Source organism: Ranitomeya variabilis, chromosome 4, assembly GCF_051348905.1.
Source record: "Ranitomeya variabilis isolate aRanVar5 chromosome 4, aRanVar5.hap1, whole genome shotgun sequence".
Taxonomy (NCBI): Eukaryota; Metazoa; Chordata; class Amphibia; order Anura; family Dendrobatidae; genus Ranitomeya; species Ranitomeya variabilis.
This window is the reverse complement of record NC_135235.1, coordinates 685,352,079-685,374,504: the sequence shown is the minus strand read 5'-3', so window position 1 is coordinate 685,374,504 and position 22,426 is coordinate 685,352,079. Positions and strand designations below refer to the sequence as shown.

Sequence of the window (22,426 nt, the reverse complement as noted above, 5' to 3'; positions counted from 1 at the left end):
CATGTTGCTTTTTTTTCCGCGATGCGATTTTTTCGCGGAAAAAAAGGCTACATTTGCACAAAAAATGCGGAATACACTTAAAATAATGGGAGGCATATGTTAGCGTTTTTTTCGCGTTTTTATCACGTTTTTATAGCGAAAAAACGCGAAAAAAACACGAAAAATACTTAACGTGTGCACATGGCCTTAAAGTTAGGAAGGTACTGGGGGGAGGGTGTTTCCCAGACAAACCACTGAAAATAGAGAAATGAAACTAAGTGAGCTGCGCCTGTCAGATCAGTTGCCCCTGACGGAGGGTTAATAGTAAGGCAACACAAAAGATACTCACGTTCGCTGAGCAAGCGCGGACTTCAGAAAAGAGAGCTAATGATGGTACTTATATTTTTTGACTTTTCGAGCAGCACCACTTTGAACTCGAATCTCCTGTCTCATGTCCTTATTGAAGCGATTCTTCATCGAACGCCAACAAACTTTTACTCTCTTCACTGTGAAGGGGGAAGAAAAAAAAATTAATTGTAAAAAGACACCAACATTTACAGCAAAAAAGACGCATAAGACAACATTGCAGTACTTACGTAAATCCTTTCTGACTTGTGGCCTTGCATGGTCCCAATCATCCAACAGCGATCTGGCTACTTCTTCCCAGAGTCATCGGACCAAGGAATGATTCCGATCACAGGGGTCCCACAATGCTGCTCACTCTTGCACAGCTTGAATAAGTACGTCATTATTAATATCATGTTGTCCTTCCTCACGTTTTGGAACCTATAGATGATATACAAAAAAAAATTTGTAAGTAAAAATGAAAACAAATTCATGTATAGTATTGGCAGTCAATACATACCAATCAGTAAATCAAATGTGATTACATAATCAGTGTCATGTCCACTTTCGGAAGCTTCAGTGGAGGATATGTTGGAGTAGCAGGCAGCAGTCAAGTGAAACACTAGAGAAAAGGACAGATAAGAAAAATTTAACTTGTTAAGAGCTAAACACAATGTAACCTAAAAAAAAGAACAATGGACACCAATACTTAAATTACAGGCAGTAGTCCAACAGCACAGCAGTCAGATAGCACCAGGAAGACGGCGGCAGCACCAGGGTGACGGTAGCACCAGGACAACGTCAGCAACAGGGAGACGGCAGCAACAGGACCAGAGCAGCAAACAGTCTACAAGGAACAGAAAAAAAATTAGTACAGAGTACAGACTGCAAAGACAGACATTTTCAAAGCTTCTATACTTCCATCCAGAGTCTTGAGAGTAATGGACTACCTGTCTCCAGACCCCCTTTTATACATCAGGGATTTTGCAGGTGGTGACATCATTTCCTGGACATGATTAGTGTAAAGTACTCATGCGTACGCATGTCCTTGCGTACCAATGTGTTCCCATAGACAGTAATGCGTTTTTTTTACGCACTCATTCGCAATCATCTGCATGCGGATGATTGCGCAATAGTTGACACCTCAAAAAATGCAACATGTTGCGCTTGCCAGACACCGCCGCACACTGCATGTCCCTGCGTACACCATGTTAAAGATATGTAAGCATGACACAGGCGAATGTATGCGGATCATACGCTGCGCACAGAAATGATAATGTGAACTGACACTGACATACAGTACAGACCAAAAGTCTGGACACACCTCATTTAAAGATTTTTCAGCATTTTCATGACTATGAAAATTGTACATTCACACTGAAGGCATCAAAACTATGAATTAACACATGTGGAATTATATACTTAACAAAACAGTGTGAAACAACTGAAATTATGTCTTATATTCTAGGTTCTTCAAAGTAGCCACCTTTTGCTTTGATGACTGCTTTGCACACTCTTGGCATTCTCTTGATGAGCTTCTAGTAGTAGTCACCGGGAACGGTCTTCCAACAATCTTGAAGGAGTTCCCAGAGATGCTTAGCACTTGTTGGCCCTTTTGCCTTCACTCTGCGGTCCAGCTCACCCCAAACCATCTCGATTGGGTTCAGGTCTGGTGACTGTGGAGGCCAGGTCATCTGGCGTAGCACCCCATCACTCTCCATCTTGGTCAAATAGCCCTTACACAGCTGGGAGGTGTGTTTGAGGTCATTGTCATGTTGAAAAATAAATGATGGTCCAACTAAATGCAAACCGGATGGAATAGCATGCCGCTGCAAAATGCTGTGGTAGCCATGCTGGTTCAGTATGCCTTCAATTTTGAATAAATCCCCAACAGTGTCACCAGCAAAGCACCCCCACACCATCACACCTCCTCCATGCTTCACGGTGGGAACAAGGCATGTAGAGTCCATCCGTTCACCTTTTCTGCATCGCACAAAGACACGGTGATTGGAAACAAAGATCTCAAATTTGGACTCATCAGACCAAAGCACAGATTTCCACTGGTCTAATGTCCATTCCTTGTGCTCTTTAGCCCAAACAAGTCTCTTCTGCTTAGAAACAACAAACAATACCACACTGGCGCTAATGAGATAAGATATGTGCCAGCTGCTGATATCAGACGGGTGCCGTGACTCGCCCGTCACACCTAATAGTGAAATAAGAATAATCAAAGAATGAGATATCGCGCTGTAGCACTGCTTATTTGAACCTACCTATTATATTCAATAGAAGCCTACACTAATATGCCATAAACTAATGAAGAAATAACAATAATATGATAAAACTAACGAGAAAATGATGAGATCATAATAATATGAAATACTAGATAACAGTAATGGTAGAAGTCTCTTCTGCTTGTTGCCTATCCTTAGCAGTGGTTTCCTAGCAGCTATTTTACCATGAAGGCCTGCTGCACAAAGTCTCCTCTTAACAGTTGTTGTAGAGATGTGTCTGCTGCTAGAACTCTGTGTGGCATTGACCTGGTCTCTAATCTGAGCTGCTGTTAACCTGCGATTTCTGAGGCTTGTGACTCAGATAAACTTATCCTCAGAAGCAGAAGTGACTCTTGGTCCTCCTTTCCTGGGGTGGTCCTCATGTGAGCCAGTTTCTTTGTAGCGCTTGATGGTTTTTGCCACTGCACTTGGGGACACTTTCAAAGTTTGCCCAATTTTTCGGACTGACTGACCTTCATTTCTTAAAGTAATGATGGCCACTTGTTTTTCTTTACTTAGCTGCTTCTTGCTTGCCATAATATAAATTCTAACAGTCTATTCAGTAGGACTATCAGCTGTGTATCCACCAGACTTCTGCACAACACAACTGATGCTCCCAACCCCATTTATAAGGCAAGAAATCCCACTTATTAAACCTGACAGGGCACACCTGTGAATTGAAAACCATTCCCGGTGACTACCTCTTGAAGCTCATCAAGAGAACGCCAAGAGTGTGCAAAGCAGTCATCAAAGCAAAAGTTGGCTACTTTGAAGAACCTAGAATATAAGACATAATTTCAGTTGTTTCACACTTTTTTTTGTTAAGTATATAATTCCACATGTGTTAATTCATAGTTTTGATGCCTTCAGTGCAGGACCGGACTGGGACTAAAATTCAGCCCTGGCATTTGAAGTTACACAGGCCCACTTGTCACATGGTGACTGTATAATATCTTTGTACACTTGTAGGTTACAAGAAGTGAGGGGAGTGTAACACGACTACATAACATAATTACAGCTGTATCCAGCATTACAGCTCAGTCCTATTTATTGCTTTTAGTTGCAGTACCAAGAAAAGCTGCTACTTTACCTGCATAACTGGATCTCGTAGATAATGAAGGGATGAGATGACCAAAGGCTATGGAACCTCATTCTGATGCTCCATAAACTTTGCCTACAGCCACTTTTGGTTCCGCTGCGCAGCACGAGACCCGGTGACTCTGAAGAGCGGTGACATCAGTAACGTCACCGCTCTTCAGATATTCCAGGTCTTGCGCTGAGCTCGGCGAATGTGAAGAACGGTATTGTTACTACCGTCACCACACTTCAGAGTTGCTGGATTTCTCCAGGTCTGGGCTAGTAGTGGGGGTGTCTGATAGACACCTCTCCATTACTTACACCAGGGATTGATAGCAGCTAACATTACCCTAAAAATCATTACATATACCAGAATTAAATGCTCTGGCGGCTGGGAAAAGCAGTAGAGTTAGTGCTATTCCCAGGCATCGGGTGCTAACTACAACTGTCATCATCCTTGCCTGGTCTCCCTGAGAAGCATTTCTGCTGTATTTACATGCACTGATCTCAGGCCACTAAATGAGTGTGATCGACAATACTGATGTCGTTCGCTTGTTTCCCGGCCTCTTTACACCAACTGAGAAAGAATGAAGGGAACAATCACAATTAGATCAATCTGTCCCCATACAGGATCATGTTATCAGCAACACATCTACAGTTTACACCGGCGATGTGCTGCTGAGAACAAGGATTTCTGTTCCCACATAAACAATCCAATCACTCGATGAATAGGCAGCATTTTGCTTGTTTAGTACAATACACCCCATAGTCCTCCATATATTATAATGTGCACCTCAGTCCTCCATATAGTATAATACACTCCTCAGTCCTCCATATAGTATAATACACTCCTCAGTCCTCCATATAGTATAATACACTCCTCAGTCCTCCATATAGTATAATACACTCCTCTGCACTATGTCCCGGAACACAGCTAAATACTTCTGGGACATAGCACACCGGCGCATACACAGTAATGCTTTTCGGCTTTGCTCGCAGTTGGGCAAAGCATTCTGCGCATGCGTGAGGCAAGATTGCATTGCGCAGGCGCGAACTATGGAGGACACCTACTCAAATTCACATAAATATTGCGGACAGTGGAGAAGGATGAGGTGGAGAAAAGAAGACAAAACACCGCCCATCAGACCGGACACAGGGCATTTACATAGCCCACCAACTTGACTTGACAGATTCCCTTTAAGACACATACAGATAAGGCAAAGGATCAAGCATGGGGCATGGATGATAAATCTGCACGGTTCGGGGAGACGTACTGTGAATCACTAAAACAATGGGCTACAGTGAATCAATCAGAACAGTCTGTACTCCTGATTGACATGACACAGTAAAAAGCAGAGAGTTTGGAGATGTACTTTGGACGAATACAGCTTAAGTGGGCAGACATGGGGTACAGTCCCATAAACCCACTTGTTGTTAAAATACTGGCAAATGCATTCATTGACGGTATGAACAAAGGCTTACGAGATGCAGTACAGACAGCCAGACCTCAATGGAGAAATATAGATCCAAAAGATCTCCTGAAGGTGGCTAAAGGGGTTGAACAAACAAGGACGACAAGGCGATCTGTCATGTATGTTAGAGCACAAGGGAAACAGTGGAGACATACTGGAGGACCTAATGACCTAGAAACGGTGAGGTGCTGAAATTGTGGGGAATATGGACACTACGCCAAACACTGCAACAACCCTACAAAGGAGACTAAGCAGACCAACCTTCGTCGTCCTCCTCCTTCAGATGAGGAAACTGGCAACCCAGTGACAGATGTGCATCCCGTTTTTCTTTCCTCAGGACCTGGTCTTACCTTGATGATGACCACAATGCCGGGGGGGGCAATCAGAATGTTTGATTGACACTGGGGCAGCCGGGACTGTGGTGCACGAAGACTTGATAATGCCAGACATAATTAATAACGAGATTATGGAATGTGTGGGTGTAGAGGGACAAGTGACTGAAGCCCCTCGGACTTGAAGAAATATAACTAAAATTGCGAGATAGTCAAGAGGTACTTACAAAGCTTACTGTTAGACAAAGGGGGGTTGAACCAAAATAGGGGCATCCTAACGACAAGACAAAATAAAAAAAACTATAATTGCTAACCTAAGCGGATGCCTAAAACTATTTCACTAAAAAATGGACATGATTACGGTTCAGTACAAAAATACAAAATCCGATTAGAAAAAAGCGTACACAAGAACCAATTATAAAAAATACAAAATTTATCAACAAGAAACAAAAACCACAAGACAACATACAAGGCATTAAAAAAGTTGGAAACCAAAAAGAATGGAAGAAACCCACCGTGCTTTGTACAGAGGCACTACATAAAACTAAACACACTAGTATATTGCACATAATTCTACGTCACGTAACAAAAATATATATATAAGTACTCAGTACAAAATTACTCTATCCATAGACGTAAAATGATCACCAGCAAAAGTGTACAATAGTAGTATGAGAATTACCTCTAGTGGGTGCCAATGCCTGTAGGACCACCTCACATTTGAAGTCACTTTGAGGGGGTCTATATGGCAGAAAACCATTCTAAAAACTGCACCCCTCAAGGTACTCAAAACCACATTCAAGAAGTTTATTAACCCTTCAGGTGTTTCACAGGAGCAGAAGCAACGTGGAAGGAAAAAATGAACATTTAACTTTTTAATCACAAAAATGATCTTTCAGCAGCAATTTTTTTATTTTCTCAAGGTTAAAGAGAGAGAGAAAAAGGACCTTAAAAGTTGTTGTCCAATTTGTCCGGAGTACGTCGATACCCCATATGTGGGGGGGGGGGGGGGAAACCACTGTTTGGGCGCACGGCGGGTCTTGGAAGCAGCGACCTTTGAATTTTTCAAGCTAAAATTGGCTGGAATAGAGATCGGACGCCATGTCGTGTTTGGAGAGCTGCTGATGTGCCTAAACAGTGGAAACCCCTCACAAGTAACCCCATTTTGGAAACTAGGCCACCTAAGGAACTTATCTAGATGTGCGGTGAGCACTTTGAACCAAGTGCTTCACAGAAGTTTATAACAGAGCCGTGAAAATAAAAAATCTTATTTTTTTTCCACAAAAATGATCTTTTCGCCCCAAAGTTTTTATTTTCCCAAGGGTAACAGGAGAAATTGGACCACAAAAGTTGTTGTCAGGAAGTGACTGTCCTAGCGTGACACGACCCAACAAGGGGAGGGTCACAAGAGTGAAACTCACAAGGGTACACAGGGACACTTTAACAACGGTGGGCCCTGTCGGTAGGGAACGTGGAATTGGACCCTTCCTGCAGTCACCTGAAGATGTGCCCTGCTCTTACTATACTATATGGGTTCTTTCACCCCGTCACCAAGCAGGATACCTAATCCCTCACTTGCCCTGCTGCTATCCCTAAGTAGGGAACTGGCAGGTGAGAGCACTGGTCCCACCGCTGCACTACTATAACACAGGGGAAAGTAACAGACAACAAAGGGACAAAGCAACAATAAACACCACTCTTAGCTTTCTCTGCTGCAATGCACGGCACAGCAGAGTAAGGCACCAGATATCAGTATTCAGCAGAAGAACCACAGCCTCCCAGCAAGCTCCTTCTCCAGCTTGGTTGGTCTCCAGGACCTGTATAACCAACAGTCAGCTGATGCATCAGGTGACCTTTTTGAAGGAAGCTAGGAGTGGTCACCACTCACATCAGCAGATTAGGCAGTAATGTAATTACACCAGCGGCCACCGGGGAAAAACTGCATTAACCCCCGATAGCCTGAAAGGAAAAAAGTTTTAATCTGAGAGGCCAGATCTGCCACAGATCCAAACATGGATCATGACAGTTGTCCAATTTGTCCTGAGCATGCTCATACCCCATATGTGGGGGGGAACCAATGTTTGTGCGCACGTCAGGGCTCAGAAGGGAAGGAAAGCGGTTTGACTTTTTCAAGCTAAAATTGGCTGGAATTGAGATCGGACGCCATGTTGCGTTTGGAGAGCCCCTGATGTGCCTAAACAGTGGAAACCCCCCACAAGTAACCCCATTTTGTAAAATAGACCCCCTAAGGAACTTTCCAAGATGTGTGGTGAGAATTTGAACCCCCAAGTGTTTCACTAAAGTTTATAATGCCCGGGCATGAAAATTAAAAATCCTATTTTTTTGCCCACAATCTTTTAGTCCCCAATTTTTAATTTTCCCAAGTGTAACAGGAGAAATTGGACCCCAAAAGTTGTTGTCCAATTTGTCCCAAGTACACTGGTACCCCATATGTGGGAAAAAACTGTTTGGGCACATGTCGGGGCTCCGAGAGGAAGTAGTAATGTTTTGGAATGCAGACTTTGATGGAATGGTCTGCAGGAGTAATGTTCCGTTTGCAGAGCCTCTGATGTTCCTAAACAGTAAAAAAACACAAGTGACATCATTATGGAAACAAGACCCCCAAGGAACTTATCTAGATGTGCCCCTTTTTGGAACTAATCTACTTTTTGTAAAGTAAATCAGTAGTGCATGGAGGTGTAGTACAATTTGAAGCAATCCTTCATACACAGGCCAGCTTTGTTGAGGCAGGTGTTGCAAAGATAAATGGTGTCCTTGCGTAATCCCCTTTTGTAACACACTTGGAACCTTTTTTGCGGCTTACCTTTTATTCCAGTTGGTGGGACCACCGCTGGGAAATGCTGACCTGGTACAGTACAAGCACCTTCAGTTCCGGAAGTACTGGGGCCCGCTCCTTCCCGAGTGCCAAATATCAGGGCCTTAACCACTACCTCCTGGAACTGAAGGTATGACGTATCGGTGTGGCGTGCACATCATGACAGCAGGAAAGCGTTGAGCATTGCCATTTGTATGATGTGCACAGACAGCTTTTTGTACCACACCTTGACCTTTCTCAAAGCACTATATGGTTGGAGAAGTTGATCGTAGAGATCAATGCGCCCCATGTTTTTGTTGTACCCCATGTTTTTGTTTGCTGACCTGTGTAGAGGTACCTCGTACAGTGCTGATGGCGCTGTCATCACCGTGTTTGGTGGTCAAGAGGACATACCTCTTGTCTTTGTACTTAACCACCAGCAGTTGGTTGCTACATTGAGCTCTGCTGTCACCCCAAGTAGTCCAGGTAGTGTTTTCGGGAGGCCTCTCTGATTTTTGCGGACAGTACCACAGGCTGCGGTACCTCGCGCAGAGAGGGATTTGAAGAGTGGTATGCTGGAATAAAAGTTATTGGTGTAGAGATGATGACTTTTATCTAGCAGTGGGTGTACCAAATCCCACACAATTATCCCACTCACTCCCAGGATAGGGGGACACTCAGGGGGTTCAATCCTGGTGTCCTTCTCTTCATATACTTTAAAGCTGTAGGTGTACCCTGAGGTACTCTCACACAACTTGATTGAGTTTGATTCTGTACCTGGCCCTCTTGCTGGGCAGGTACTTACGGAATCTGAGCCTTCCCTTAAAATGTACCAAGGACTCATCCACGCAGATGTCCCTTTGGGGCATGTACACTTCAACAAACTTTTTGTTGAAGTGTTTGATGACCGGCCGAACTTTGAACAGACACTTAAAATTGGGGTCATCTCATGTGGGACACTGTGCATTATTGGTATAATGCAGGAATTTGTGGATGGCCTGAAAATGTGTCCGGGCCATGACCAGTCAGAACACTGGAGTGTTGTATAAAATATCAACACTCCACTATTGCTGAAGTTCTGGCTTCTTCATGATCCCCATATGAAGGACCAGGCCCCAAAACTGTATCATTTCAACTGTGCCTACAGGAGTCCAGTTAGAAAATGATGAACTGGGGCTTTGCGGCAAAAATTGCCAAGCGTACAAATTAGTTTGCTCCACCATGAGGTTAATAATCTTCAGAGAAAAAGACTTTGAAAAAGTCTATTTCCGGGAGGCCGGTGGTGTCTTCCACATAATCAGGAATCAGTGGCTCGAAGTCCATACGGGGTCCGAAGAGGGGTGCGCTTATTCATCTTCAGGAGTTGGTGTTGCCTCATTTTCTGTCCTGGGACAGCTGCGCTGCGGTTTCGCAGGACCCGAGGAGGAAAATGAGGAGGAGGAGGAAGAGCATGAAGAATCCGAAAAGTAAAGAAATGTGGGATCCTCTCCCTCGCTTTCAGTGTCGGAGGCGCTGTTGGGATGAACGAGACAGGAGGGACATTTTTTGTGTGAATATGGTGCTTTGTGTGTACTTTATTTATAACTGTATGTGTGTGTGTGGGGGGGGGATAGTGATTGGTGCAAGCTTGTCTGAAAAAGAAAAAGCTAAAAGAAAAAGAAAATAGGGAGAAAAAAAATGCTTGTGAAAAGAAACGTCTAAAACAGCAGGCCCTAGCTCTGATAAGTGAACTGTGTCACTTATGAAAATTCAGAGGCTGCTGGATGTGTGCACCGGGGTGGCGCAAACGGAGGTAAAAAAAAAAAAAAAGGAAAACGGCAGGCACGAGAATTCTGATAAGTGAAACGCGTCACTTATCAAAGTTTGGTGGCTGCTGGATGTGCGCACAAGAGTGGCGCAAGGGGGGTGAAAAAAAAATGACAGGCACGAGTTTGGCGCGGCTGCTGGATGTGCACACAGGGGTGTGGGAAAAAAGGAAACCGGCAGGCACGAGTTTGGTGCGGCTGCTATATGTGCGCACGAGGGTGTGAAAAAGAAAAGTGAGCACAGGTGTTGATCAGTGAACTGCGTCACCAGTCAACGCTTTGCGGCGCAAAGGGGGGTGGAAAAGAAAAGTGAGCACGATTGTTGAGCGGTGAACTGCGTGTCATGGTTAGGACATGGATAATGTCCTGTTCTCTCAGGGTTAAGTTTGCTGGCCTCCCTTTGGATCTGAGAGGGGTCTAGTCTGTGTGCCTGACCCTTGGAGTGTGTGCCCGGTTTGCAATTGTTTTCCTTGCTCTCCATGCGTTACTCTGCTTGTTCTTTTGGATTTCTGACCTCTGGCTTTCCCTTCTGACAATCCCGTCTCACCTCCTTGGTACCCACCTCGTGATCTCCTGGTTCTGATCTTAGCTTGTTTGACTACTCTCCTGTTTTCATCGTCTCCTCTGCACCCCTACGTCTGGCTCCACCCCCGACCACCTCCTACTCTGTCACAAAGTTCAGGTCCTGGTTGTTACCTGGCTTTTTGCTCAGCTCCCTTGCTGCAGTGTGCAGCTCTCCCTGCAGCAATAATACCCGGGTGTTTTGACACTGCATCACCAATCAGGGCTCGGTGTCTGGTAAATGTGTACACGGAGGCGGCGTAAAGGGCTGGTGGAGGGGGATAAAAAGAGGGGGATGGGGGGATTGGGGTGGATGAAGACAGATTGGGCCGGGATCAAGGATCAACACTTACGGCTGTAGTCTCTCTTCTTTCTTCAGTAGGAATTGTGGTGTCACAGGCTACTGTGGCACAAGTCCCAGCACAGGAGATCTGGCAGTGTAACCGCTCTGCAGGAATCCTCAGCTAGTGGGAGGATTCCTGCAGAGCAGTCAGACAAGTCAGAGCCAGGTGACAGATAGGTCACAGAGCGGTCATACCGCTGCTGTGACCTGTCATTGGTGGGATCGATGATCAAATCGATCTCACCAATCAGAGGTGGCCCTGGTGATGCCGGTGTTGCTAGACACCAGCCTGGGATCGGAGCTCGCAGCTCCGATCCTAGGCAGGTCACCGGGTCACCGACAGGGCACAGCGCGGTAACACCGCTGCTGCGCCCTGTGATTGGCGCGATCGACGATCAAATCGATCGCGCCAATCAGCAGCTGCAGGCCTTGCTAAGCCTGTCCTAGGATCGGTGCTATTACAGTACCGATCCAGGAAGGTACCGGCAGGATAGGAAGGGATAGGAAGGCACTATCCCTAAAAAATATTTTAGCCCCCAGTAGAATTAGGGATGGGGGTAGATAAAAAAAAGCCCTTTATGCAGAAATCAGCACCTCACAAAAGTCTCTAAGAGGTTCCTTCAAATGTGAAAATAAAAACTGATTGTGTTGCTTTTGGATCAGTGATAATGTGAATACTTTTCACTCAAATAATGATAGAGATAGAGTATATGACATTAAATTTAAGTTAACATGGCAATCCAGTTTTGTGATTTATCTAATTGATTGTTGCTGTGGGAAACAATATGTGGGACGCACTACATAGCCTCTACATTTAAGGATGAACTCACATAGACACAACATTTCTAAAGGGTATCTGAAACTGGCTTGTCTCGACATTGCTTTGAAAACCCCGGGAATAAAGCCCCAATACGAGCTACACCTATAGATCATGTACCAGCGGATACCCCAAATAGATTACAGTGTCTAAATAAGAGAGAAGTGTATTGGATATACAAATTAGATACTATTCATCCAAAAGGTCTTAATGAGTTGGTAGATCTTTTTTGATAAGCCATTATTAATGGTTTCTTGTCTCTAGTGGCCCGACGGATCTCCTAATCACATATCCATTCCCCAGAAATGGAGATTTGTATAATGGTAATGGATGTGAATACTTTTCTGCCCAATGATGACAGAAGTATTTTAGGAGTGATACCTTTATTGGGTAACCAGAAAATAATATGTTTGCAAGGACCGACACAGCAAAAAAGAAAAAGAGGACAAACTGGACCCCCCAACCTGAGCACAACCAAACGCTGGATCACTACATTGACTGTTTCCGTAAAAAAGTTAAATCTGACATTTTGGACAGACACCATAAAGTGCCACAAAATATCACTATGGAGGAAAGAAAAGCCATACAATCCTTAAGAGACAATAACAATATCATCATCAAACCAGCTGACAAAGGAGGAGCTGTAGTCATCATGAACACGACAGATTACATCCAGGAAGCAAACAGACAACTCTTGGATATAAAATACTACACTCCACTTCAGGGAGATCCGACCAAAAAATACACAGAGGAACTAACACATATCATCAATGGATTTGATTCCAATTCATCCTCACTGCTGGAACTAATACCAGACAATCCCCAAACAGGTACCTTCTACATGTTGCCTAAAATACATAAAGAAGGTAATCCTGGGAGGCCTATCATCTCTGGTATCGGTACTTTAACTGAGAATATCTCAGGTTGTGTGGAGAACATTCTGAAACCCTTGGTGAGGTGCACACCCAGCTATATCCAGGACAAGGACACCACGGATATTCTTTGCAAATTGTCAGCGCTGGACCCACTTTTAGAGAACACGCTACTAGCCACCATGGATGTAGAGTCTCTCAATTCCAACATTCCTCATGAGGATGGAATTGCAGCATGTAAATATTTCCTTCAAAAGAACAATCTAGCCACAGAACCAACACTGCAATTTATCAGGTTTGTGCTCCATTACAATTATTTTTCTTTTGGGAACAATTTATACCAACAGTGTATGGGCAGCGCCATGGGAAGCAAAATGTCTCCACAATATGCTAACCTATTTATGGCGAAACTAGAGGAAGAATTTTTGTCATCTTGTTCTGTTAAACCTTTTGCATACTTCCGCTACATTGATGATCTGCTAATAATATGGACAGGCTCAAAAGATGATCTACTCACCTTCCACAATAACTTCAACAAGTTCCACCCAACCATCAAGCTCACCCTCAACCATACACATCAAGGACAATGCCATACAGACATCCATTTACCACAAGCCTACCGGACGTCCGGCTTATCTTAGATGGAACAGCTTTCATCCAAGACACACAAAAAAATCCATCATCTATAGTCAAGCTCTGAGATATATTCGGATCTGTTCAGACAGCAAAGACAGGGAACTACAGCTGCGATCACTGAGGAATACATTCCTACAACAAGGATACCATCCACTGGTAATAGATGAACAGATCCACAGGGCCACAAGGATCCCAAGTAACAGCCTCCTGGATTACAAACTGAGAGAGGATAACAACAGGGTGCCTCTTGTGGTCACATACAACCCCCACATGAGCATCCTAAGGAAAATTGGTGCTGATCTCCAACCCATATTCCATAGAGATCACAAATTGAAAGACATATTCCCAGAACTACCACTTCTCTCCTATAAACAGTCCCCTAACTTAAGGAATCTGCTTGTCAGAAGTGTCCTCTCATCACCATCAGTGACTGGCACATTCCCCTGTAACAATAAAAAATGCAAAAGGTGTACCCACATATTACCAACAGATATAGTCCGTGTACCAAACACAAATCAGGATTCAGGACTATAAGGTCATGGGTTCCTTTTCTTGTACATCCTCCAACGTGGTGTACATGATACAATGTACGAGGTGCCCTGGAAGTATCTATATTGGGGAAACTATGCAAAGACTGCAAACTAGGATGAATTTACACACGCACACAATCAGGAATGAAAGGACACACCGGTGGGAAAACATTTCTCTGGACCTGGACACAGTATGACAAACTTAAAAGTCTTAATACTACAAGGTAATTTTAAGGACCACAGGGAAAGAAAAATTTGGGAATACAAACTAATGAATATGTTTAATTCGTTGACACTAGGACTCAATTTAACACCTGGATTTATGAGTCACTACATGGACACAATTCACACCTCCACCAGACGGACTCCAGATAACTTAGGGTACCGTCACACATTGAAATTTCCATCGCTACGACGTTACGATTCGTGACGTTCTAGCGATATCGTTACGATATCGCTGTGTCTGACACGCTACTGCGATCAGACACCCTGCTGAGAATCGTACGTCGTAGCAGATCGTTTGGAACTTTCTTTCGTCGCTTGATCACCCGCTGGCATCGCTGGATCGTTGTGTGTGACAGCGATCCAGCGATGTCTTCGCTTGTAACCAGGGTAAACATCGGGTAACTAAGCGCAGGGCCGCGCTTAGTAACCCGATGTTTACCCTGGTTACAAGCGTAAACGTAAAAAAACAAACCGTACATACTCACCCGTCGGTGTCCTTCAGGTCCCTTGCCGTCTGCTTCCTGCTCTGAGTGCCGGCCGGAAAGTAAGAGCAGATCACAGCGGTGCTGCACTCTGCTCTCACTGTACGGCTGCACTCAGAGCAGGAAGCAGACGGCAAGGGACCTGAAGGACACCGACGGGTGAGTATGTACTATTTGTTTTTTTACGTTTACGCTGGTAACCAGGGTAAACATCGGGTTACTAAGCGCGGCCCTGCGCTTAGTTACCCGATGTTTACCCTGGTTACCCGGGGACTTCGGCATCGCTCCAGCGCCGTGATTGCAACGTGTGACCGCAGTCTACGACGCTGGAGCGATGATTATACGACGCTGTGACGTCACGAATCGTGCCGTCGCAGCGATGAAAATTTCAATGTGTGACGGTACCCTAAGAACATTATTCCCACTGCCTCTCCATTTGTAAGAAAATGCCTAATTGGATTACCTTGGCTTATCTATGGATTCATCACACTTCCCACCCCCTAACAAATGTCCTCCTGTAATATTCTTTAAATGTTGTGCTTTTTTCTTATTAGTCTATTTGTAATCTTGCCTGAAGAAGGAGCCTCTGTGCTCTGAAAGCTTGCAAACATATTTTCTGGTTAGCCAATAAAGGTATCACTCCTAGAATACTTCTGTCATCATTGGGCAGAAAAGTATTCACATCGATTTTTCTGGCTAACACGGTACCACAATACAATTTGTTATTGTACATCATTATAATGGTAATGGGAAGTCTTTGGTGTTCTGCCTTGCCTAAAACCTATGGGTTTGAGTCTAGCCATTTTATTTTTATAAAATCTAAATATATATAGTTTTTATACACGGTTCTAAATTAAAGATTGACTGTTTAGAGGTTTAATGTGTTTTATCAGAGGTTATATCTTGATATAAAGATATTGTGACTGTCGTGTGACAACTTGACATTCAGGGCCGGACTGGGACTAAAATTCAGCCCTGGCATTTGAAGTTAAACAGGCCCACTTGTCACATGGTGACTGTATAATATCTTTCTACACTTGTAGGTTACAAGAAGTGAGGGGAGTGTAACACGACTATATAACATATAATTACAGCTGTATTCAGCATTACAGAATTAAATGCTTTAGCGGCTGGGAAAAGCAGTAGAGTTAGCGCTTATCCCAGGTGCCGGGTGGTAACTACAGCTGTCATCATCCTTGCCTGGTCTCCCTGCGAAGCATTTCTGCTGTATTTACATGCAGTGATCTCAGGCCGCTAAACGAGTGTGATCGACAATACTGAAGTCGTTCGCTTGTTTCCCGGCCTCTTTACACCAACTGAGAAAGAATGATGGGGACAGAACAATCACAATTAGATCAATCTGTCCCCATACAGTATCATGTTATCAGCAGCACATCTACAGTTTACATCGGCGATGTGCTGCTGAGAACAAGGATTTCTGTTCCCACATAAACAATCCAATCACTCGATGAATAGGCAGCATTTTGCTTGTTCAGTATAATACACCCCATAGTCCTCCATATATTATAATGTGCACCTCAGTCCTCCATATAGTATAATACACTCCTCAGTCCTCCATATAGTATAATACACTCCTTATAGTGCTCCATATAGTATAATGCACCGCCATAGTCATCCATGTAGTACAATTCACTTCCCATAGTATAATGCACCCCATAGTTCTTCATATAGTATAATGTATTCCCCATAGTCCTTGATACAGTATAATGCAGCCCACATATAGTATAATGATGCCACCCCAGAGTATAATGCAGCCACCCCACAGAATATATTGCAGCCCCGAGTATAATGTAACCCCCCAGATATAATGCAGCCCCCTCATATAGTATAATGCACCCCCTGCATATATAATATGTGGTACCCCCTCATAGAGCATAATGCAATCCTCATAGAATATAATGTAGCCCCTCCATAGAATACAATGCAGCCCTCCTCATATAGTATAATGCAGCTCCCCATAGAATATAATGTAGCCCCCTCATAGTATGATGCAATAACCCCTCATAGAATATAATACATTTAATACATAGAATGTAATACAGCCTACCTCCCTATAGAATATAATGTAGCTCCATAAAAAATATAATGCAATCCTCCCTCATAGACTATAATACAGCCCCCATGGAATATAATGTAGTCCCCCAGAGAATAAAATACAGCCCCCCATAGAAGGTAATACAGCCCCCCCATAGATTATAATACAGCACCCATAGAATATAATACAGCCCACCTCCCAATAGAATATAATACAGCCCCATAGAATGTAATACAGCCCCCCATAGAATGTAACAGTCCCCCATAGAATGTAATACAGCCCCCATAGAATATAATACAGCCCACCTCCCCATAGAATATAATACAGCACCCCATAGTATGCAATACAGCCCCCTCATAGAATGTAATACAGCCCCCCATAGATTATAATACAGCACCCATAGAATATAATACAGCCCACCTCCCAATAGAATATAATACAGCCCCATAGAATGTAATACAGCCCCCCACAGAATGTAATGCAGCCCCCATAGAATGTAATACAGCACCCCATAGTATGTAATACAGCCCCCCCATAGAATGTAATACAGCCCCATAGAATGTAATACAGACCCCTATAGAATGTAATACAGCCCCCATAGAATATAACACAGCCCCCCCATAGAATGTAATACAGCCCCCCATACAATATAATACAACCACCCATAGAATGTAATACAGCCCCCCATAGAATATAATACAACCCCCATAGAATGTAATACAGCCTCCCATAGAATATAAACCCCCCATAGAATGTAATACAGCCCCAAATAGAATATAATACAACACCCCATAGAATGTAATACAGCCTCCCATAGAATATAATACAACCCCCATAGAATGCAATACAGCCCCCATAGAATGTAATACAGCCCCCCAGAATATAATACAGCCCACCTCCCCATAGAATAGAATACAGCACCCCATAGTATGTAATACAGTCCCCTCATAGAATGTAATACAGCCCCCTATATAGAATGTAATACAGCCCCCCATAGAATATAATACAGCCCCCATATAATACAGCCACCCCATAGAATATAATACAGCCCCCATAGAATATAATACAGCCCCCCATAGAATATAATACAGCCCCCCATAGAATATAATACAACCCCCCATAGAATGTAATAAAGCCTCCCATAGAATATAATACAACCCCCCATAGAATATATTACAACCCCCATAGAATGTAATACAGTCCCCCATAGAATGTAATACAGCTTCCCATAGAATATAATACAAACCCCCATAGAATGTAATACAGCCCCCCATAGAATATAATACAGCCCCCATAGAATATAATGTAGAGCCCCCCAATCCAGTTATCACTCATTGATATATTAAAAAAAAACCCACACAATCTTCACCCCACCTCGTGCCCCGCACTGCTCCCGGCTCCTGTCTCAGCAGCTGCAGTGACAGTCTGCCCGGCACACAGCAGGTACACAATGATATGTCATCGCGCACCCGCAGTGTCAGAGGCAGAGCGGGGGATGATGGGAGAGGGATCGTCAGCGGACACGCTCTCCATCATTGCATTGAACTGAACTGTATAGTTGAATGCGGCGGTACTGGCAGGGGGGAGAGTCGGCGCTGGCGCCGCTGACAGCGGCACAGCATTCAGTGATTGGGCGGCCCACTAATGGCACCCGCCCTTCTGGCATTTGCCAGACGTGCCCGATGGCCAGTCCGGCCCTGCTTGTGACTATCCATCATCACTTACAAAAAAAACTATTACCATAAAATTGTATAAATTTTATTCCAAATGATTTAAAAACCAAACTAAACCTAAAAAACAGTAATACAACACCAGGCCACTAATTTTGACCCATCATACTAGACCAAATCAAAGGTACGTTAGGGTATGGGTATACCTATTTCGCCCTCTCCACCCCTAGCTGAACCTTACCTGTCTGCGGAGGTTTGCACCCTCTTGAACTCAATATAGCGCCCCCGCTCCTCGGCGGCTTGCCCTCCTATACCTAGAAATCCCTAGTTATTACACCAAAAGGGGGTTTCCGGATAATACCCCTACAAAAAAGAACCATACACAATATTATAGTGTCTAAACAGTATACAACCAACCAAGGGATTCTAGACAAAGACCGCCACCACAACGGACCTCTAGTGTCTGAAAAACAGACAGGCACAGTATAGAAGCAAGGGACCGCTGATGTATGCGTCCTGGCTATATGAATAATAGCTTTCTTTGACTCACTATATAGAGGTGTGCACATGTAAAATGGAGACAGATGGATAAACAAGAGCCCTATGGCTCTTCCTGTTTGAAGTATGCACCAGTCCAGACTGAACAGCAATCTAGTCTGAACTGGTGCATAACCAAAAAAGTCTTATATAGCAAATAAATCAATGGCTGCACTCAACTGTTCTTAAGCAAGGAAATGTGCGATACATGAAATGTGAATAGCATAATGGCTTGTGAAATCTATGAAAAAACACATGAGATGCTTAGCACAAGATTTGGCCAAAAATTGTGAGCCCATCCACCAAACGTCAGATCGGATGGGTACCTGACCTCTCTGCCTAGTGTGAACACTTACCTATGGCTAATACCATGGTAAAGCCTGCATTTATAGGAAGGTCGGAACCAACTGTGTTTGGATGTAATTAAAATCACAGCATGGTGAAGGGTGGGGCGCTCAAGTCAGAAAAAAATAGTACATAGTAATAGTACATAGCTTTTTGGTTATGCACCAGTTCAGACTAGATTGCTTTTCAGTCAGTTTTCCTATATTTACTATGTATTATTTTTTTCTGACTTGAACGCCCCGCCCTTCACCATGCTGTGATTTTAATTATATCCAAACACAGTTGGTTCCGACCTTCCTATAAATGCAGGCTTTACCATGTTATTAGCCATAGGTAAGTGTTCACACTAGGCAGTCAGCTCAGGTACCCATCCGTTCTGAGATTACCTTGACGTTTGGTGGATGGGCTCACAATTTTTGGCCAAATCTTGTGCTAAGCATCTCATGTGTTTTTTCATAGATTTCACAAGCCATTAGGCTATTCAGATTTCATGTATCGCACATTTCCTTGCTTTAGTACAGTAAAATTGAGTGCAGCCATTGATCTTCCTGTTTGAATTCACCATGGAAAGAGGACTTGGTTATTTAAAGGCATATTGGCCATAGTGGTAATTACACCTGCAACCAGGCGCTATATCTGATTCTGATGTCATGGATACACAGACATTCCCATATGCTTCCTGAGGAACTGTATCACGGGAGGGAAACGCGTTGAGGCGAAATCTGAATGCAGATAAGTTAACCAGTGTTGACTGGGGTTATCATCATGTTGATTCTTGACCTATTTGGGGCACAGTGCAATAATGCTTATTTTGTATATTTACAGTTTCAACCTTATGTTAAAGGGCAGGTTGCAATATCTGGTGTCTTGAATGTTTTCAGAGTGGCATGCTGAGGGCACATTGTTAAACCACCCCGTATTGAATGGGTATTATTAAAAGGTGTGCTGCAATCTTTATGTGCTCAAAAGAGCATGCTGAGGGGACACTGCAAAAATCATCTCGTACTGAACAGGTTTTTGATAAGGTTGTAAACATATAAGCTTGATTGGAGAGAGAAAAAGAAGAAGTTCTTGACTGATGGTACTCTGTTGATTGGGACTCAGGTTTAGAGACCCTACTGTAACTATCATGATTTTTGAGCATTTTGCACTGTGTTTCTATGTATGATCTGGAGATCCCTAAGAGCCACTTTATGTATGAAAGGCTGGTGGCCCAAGAATGCTAATTCATTTGTGGAAAGGTGATAGTCCCCTGCCACTTATACATTAAGGGATGGGTAGGGATACCAGGGACAGCCACTGAGGAGCGGGGGCGCCATATTGCGTCCAAGAGGGTGCCAACCTCCGCTGGCAGGTAGGGATCACTTTAGGGATTTATTAGGGTTAATCATGGTTGCTCCAAACTTCCCAGAGTGCCAGATCAATTTTACTATTTTGTACTAGACAGTTTTTTTGTGATGGCGGTCTTTGTCTAGAATCCCTTGGTTAGTTGTATACTGTTTAGACACTATATAATATTGTGTATGGTATCTTTTTTGTAGGGGTATTATCCGGAAACCCCCTTTTGGTGTAATAACTAGGGATTTCTAGGGATAGGAGGGCAAGCTGCCGAGCGGGGGCGCCATATTGCGTTCAAGAGGGTGCAAACCTCCGCAGACAGGTAGGATTCAGCTAGGGGTGGAGAGGGCGAAATAGGTATACCCATACCCTAACCTACCTTTGATTTGGTCTAGTATGGTGGGTCAAAATTAGTGACCTGGTGTTGTATTACTGTTTTTTAGGTTTAGTTTGGTTTTTAAATCATTTGGAATAAAATTTATACAATTTTATGGTATTAGTTTTTTTGTAAGTCGTGCTTTATAGTAATCAAGAAATATAGTAAATATACTTTTTGTAGAGTGACTATCCATCATCCGCTTGATTACATTCCAGAGGTTTTCAATGGGGTTCTGGTCTGGAGAATGGGCTGCCCATGACAGGGTTTTGATGTGGTGGTCTCTTAAGTTTTGCCAGAGCTGTACGTATGTGTATATATTATATTTATAGTCGCAAGCTTGGGTATAAATATATGTATGTAATAGACTGTAAACTTGTGTGTGTAATGTAATAAATATACTTTATTGATACACTGTTTTGTCTCAGCTAATACATAATATAAGGGAAAGATAACGTTGAGGTATTATTAAGTGGATATTATTAATAGTCAAGTTCGGCGTTAATATCGGACCTCAATAAAAGTGCAGGGAGAGTTCCCTCCTTTATTAACCATAATCTAGTTATTTCTGGTGCAAAACTCATCCTTTAACAGCAGTGTTGGCGTCCCTGCGCAATTCCCATCCTGCTTTCCTCGACTCACTCACCACACCGGCCCTTGCTTCTTCCTGCTGCTGTCTCCCGAGATCTGCACACGTCTGGCAAATCCCCGGGCACTGCACTCAGAGCGAGCATGCTCCCAGTCTCTTAAAGAGACAGTGTCCACAGTCCTAAAGTGTCCACAACCAAACGCTGGAAGACACTTTTTATTTAAAGCACCTCCACCTGTTGTGAGGTGCCTGAACAACATGTTCTTTCAGTTTGTCTGCACACTTGATAGTTTTTAGGTCCCCCATTTACCTGTACCTGCCTTCCTGTTTACCAGTGGTGCCTGCCGGTACCTGCTGTTCCTGTCTACCAGCCGTGCCTGCTTGCACATGTTGTGCCTGCCAGTATCTGTTGTTGCTGTATGCCAGCCTGCAGATACCATTCCTGGATACCAGTCGAGCATACCTGCACCTGCTCTTCCTGGTTACCAGTCATGCCTGTCTATACGAGCTGTACTTTCCCATTCCTAGCTATTCCAGCTTCCTACCCATTTGGGGTCAGCAAAAGTGTGTCAGAAGTCTGTCATGAAGTAGCAACTGGTGTCCACCTGGAGTCAAGTCTAACCACACCATCAGGGGCTCTAAAGAAGAGTCCGGTGTGCACCTAGTCACACACCTCCAATCTCGCTTAGGTCCACAGAGCAGTGGTTACACTACCACGTACGTTACACACACACAGATTTAATTCATATGCACATTTGCACACACTGTATACACATTACCCTATTTTGCAGTTACTTCCAGGTCCTGTGATTGATTACATGATCTGAAAGCTCCTTTAGCTAGTCAGGTGGAAAGTTCTTCAGCTTATCACTTAGGACGTACAACCTCTGTGCAGGGTCTGGTACCTTCCTCTCCTGCTCTCCATCAATCAGATGAATACTTGTGGGGCTG

At 43.7% G+C, this 22,426-nt stretch overlaps 1 long non-coding RNA gene across 1 annotated transcript; it reads right to left on the bottom strand.

The window, feature by feature from the left end:
• Positions 1-200: 200 nt before the first annotated feature.
• LOC143767622 (uncharacterized) lies at positions 201-22,385 on the bottom strand. Its single transcript, XR_013213728.1, has 6 exons — positions 22,255-22,385; positions 1,043-1,171; positions 845-946; positions 576-765; positions 329-485; positions 201-233 (listed from the first exon to the last, which is right to left on the bottom strand). It is a non-coding gene; the product is annotated as an uncharacterized LOC143767622 (long non-coding RNA).
• Between the last annotated feature and the right edge of the window lie 41 nt (positions 22,386-22,426).